General features: G+C 42.1%; 1 long non-coding RNA gene across 1 annotated transcript; it reads right to left on the reverse strand.

Annotated features, from left to right (window-relative positions):
• Positions 1–1,498: 1,498 nt before the first annotated feature.
• LOC144669482 (uncharacterized) lies at positions 1,499–2,729 on the reverse strand. The gene is made up of 2 exons (XR_013573675.1): positions 1,738–2,729; positions 1,499–1,697 (listed from the first exon to the last, which is right to left on the reverse strand). It is a non-coding gene; the product is annotated as an uncharacterized LOC144669482 (long non-coding RNA).
• Positions 2,730–2,995: the final 266 nt, after the last annotated feature.

Raw genomic sequence — 2,995 nt, forward strand, 5'->3', positions numbered from 1 at the left:
TACCCCTTGATGTCATTAGTGTTCAAAATTCTATTGATTTCTGTCTTGAACATGCTCAATGATTGAGGTTCCACAGCCCTTGGAGTTCACCACCCTCTGAATGATGAAATTCCTCCTCGTCTCAGTCTTAAATGGCATGCCCCTTATATTAAGACTGTGCCCTCTGGTTGTAGACTCAGCAGCCTGGGGAAACATCCTATCCACATCCACACTGTCACACCTGTAAGGTTTGTGTAGGTTTCAAGAGCTCTGGTTCTTTCTCCCCAAACCCTTCCCTCTCCCTTTGTTTCCACCTCTCACCTCCTTGAAGATGCCCCTCAAAACCTGCCATGCCGGCTATACTTTTAGTCACACATCCTCAGATCTCCTTATGTAATACAGATAATGAATAGCACACCTGTGGATCATTTCATTCTGTCCGAGGCGCTTTGCAAATGCAAGTTGTTGCAGTGTAACAAACATGATGCAGAACTTATTAGAGCAGTTTTAATATAAAACAGATCCCATATCCTTTATTTACTGACCAATACCATTATAAACAGGGGCAGAAACTCAAAGGCATTATTGTGTATGAGGTGACAATTGTTTGGCTGTCAAGGAAACCATGTACAGTTTCAGCTGCCTTGTTACAAAGGACACTAAAGCCTTGGAATGCATCAGCATAGTAGAGGCCGAAACTAGTTAGCACACCTGAGATACTAGGGCTACTTCCACTGCAGCAGAAAAGGCAAAGGCAGTTTTTTAAAATGATGAAGTTTTAATAGTATGGAAATGGAGCTGTGTCCTCAGCTTGGTCTCATCAATATGCCCTACATGTCAAAAAAACTTGAAACTCCAAGCAAGAATTGATATTTGTAGTAAGTTTGGAAAATCCCTTACGCAATTCATTTCAGAATTAGTTACCACCACGCCCAGAGCAACCAAAGTTTAAGAGGTATGACTAAATACATCCCTGTAAGGTGTAGGGCAGAAAGCTACTGATGTAGTCCTATTCCTTACATTAAGTATTCCTCAACGATGTATTTAAATGATGACATTTTTATATACTTCAGTGTTTGTAATGTATGAACGTTATTGCTTTGTAATTTTAATTCAATATTCCTTCTTTTAATATCTCATCCACCACTTCACTGTTACCTGAACTTCTCGGTCTATTTTTGTTACACGTTTCTACATCTTTAACCTGATTAGTCTGTATGAATTTTTCAATGTAGGTCACACTGCAAATTCAGCCTTTAGGCTCCATGTGTTCCTTGCACAAAAAAACCATAAAACTGCCACTGGAGAAAAGATAAGGAAGTGTTCTTTATGAAGGAAGTTAAAGATGCGTTTTAGCTTGTAGAAACCTTGATTAATGCAGGGACCAATGCATTGTTTCGAGGATCCACTTGAAGGAGAGAAAGAGTCAATACAAGGGCCAGCACAGGCATGAGGGACCAAATGACCTCCATCTAAGCTGCATACGTCTAAGGATGCAACATGAAAGAAAGAGGCAAGATCGAAGATCAGTTTATTTTATTGTATAAAATCTGAGTAATTTGGTGAGAAAAGCAGTGTAATCTACAAGGATTAGGATTGGGGTGGAGGGGAAGGATTTGAATCAGATTGACATTAAGATGGGAGGGGCAGGGAGAAGGGGAAAGAGTTAATCACAACTCCAATTACAGGAATCAGCATCGATTAGGGATTAGGACAACCTCTGAGGATTGGCAGAGTCTCCAAAGGCCCAAGAACAACCTTCTGGCCTCTCCTGCAAGCAACCAAGAGGAAAAGTGTGCTTTTGTTCAAAAAGAGAAAATTTGTTTGAACACTTTGATCAGTTCTAACAAGATTGGAGCTGGGGACAGGGAAGGCTGTTTGATTGGGCAGTTAGAGGCAAGTGGATTAGACGATTAAACCTCCAGGAACACACACATCCAGTGTTGATCACTGTAGTACTAATAAACCCCAATCCAGCATTAAGCCTCCAATTACAGAGACCTGAGTCGGCAGCAATTAGAGTTGAATTCCATATACAACTCCACCACCATCCTGTGGTAGAGACAATAAACTGCAGCTTTATTTTGAAGGAGAGTGAAGACAAGTGTTTCAAAGGAAATTAAATTCGACACCTGTTAAAAATTGTAATGGAAGAATCAAGTCTGGTGTGAGAGACACAAGGCAAGACTCTCAAACTTGCCCTATAAGTACCAGGTGCTTCATTGTGCACAGCTAGTGCCAATTGATGTCACAGCATCATACAGTGCAGGAGGCCATTCAGCCCACCTCATAATGCCTGTGCCAGCTTTTCTATCCAATCAGTCCCACTCACCTCTTTCCATAGATCTGCAACTTCTTTTCTCAGAGTATTTATATTCCAAAAAAGACTCCCACCCTCCCCCTAAATGTTCTCCTCTCATCTCCAAAAGAAGCTGACTCCTTACTGGAGTCTGGTCCCACAGGGGACTCCAGCACCTCACCATGCACCAGAGTGGATTAACCGTGAAGTACAGCACAGCTGAGCCGGAGAGAAAGTAGGAGCTGGCAATTTATTTTTATTCTATCCTTTGACCTATTTATCCTAAAGGACAGGAGTGAAGCAGATGGGTTTATACGACAATTTCATGATCACTATTGCTGAGGCTAGCTCTCAATTCTGAGGGGGCTTGACAGGGTAGATGCTGAGAGGTTGTTTCCCCTTGTGGGAGAATCTAGGACCAGAGGGCATAATCTCAGAGTAAGGGGGCGCCCATTTAAAACAGAGATGAGGAGGAATTTCTTCTCTCAGAGGGTAGTCAATCTGTGGGATTCTTTACCGCAGAGGGCTGTAGAGGCTGGGTCTTTAAATATATTCAAGGCTGAAATGGACAGGTTTTTAATCAGTAACAGAATCAAGGATTATGGGGAAAAGGCAGGAAAGTAGAGTTGAGGGTTATCAGATCAGACATGATCTCACTCAATGGGCCAAATGGCCTACTTCTGCTCCCACGGCTTATGGACTTACAATTCCAGTTGA

Source organism: Cetorhinus maximus, chromosome 29 (genome assembly GCF_964194155.1).
Source record: "Cetorhinus maximus chromosome 29, sCetMax3.hap1.1, whole genome shotgun sequence".
NCBI lineage: Eukaryota > Metazoa > Chordata > Chondrichthyes > Lamniformes > Cetorhinidae > Cetorhinus > Cetorhinus maximus.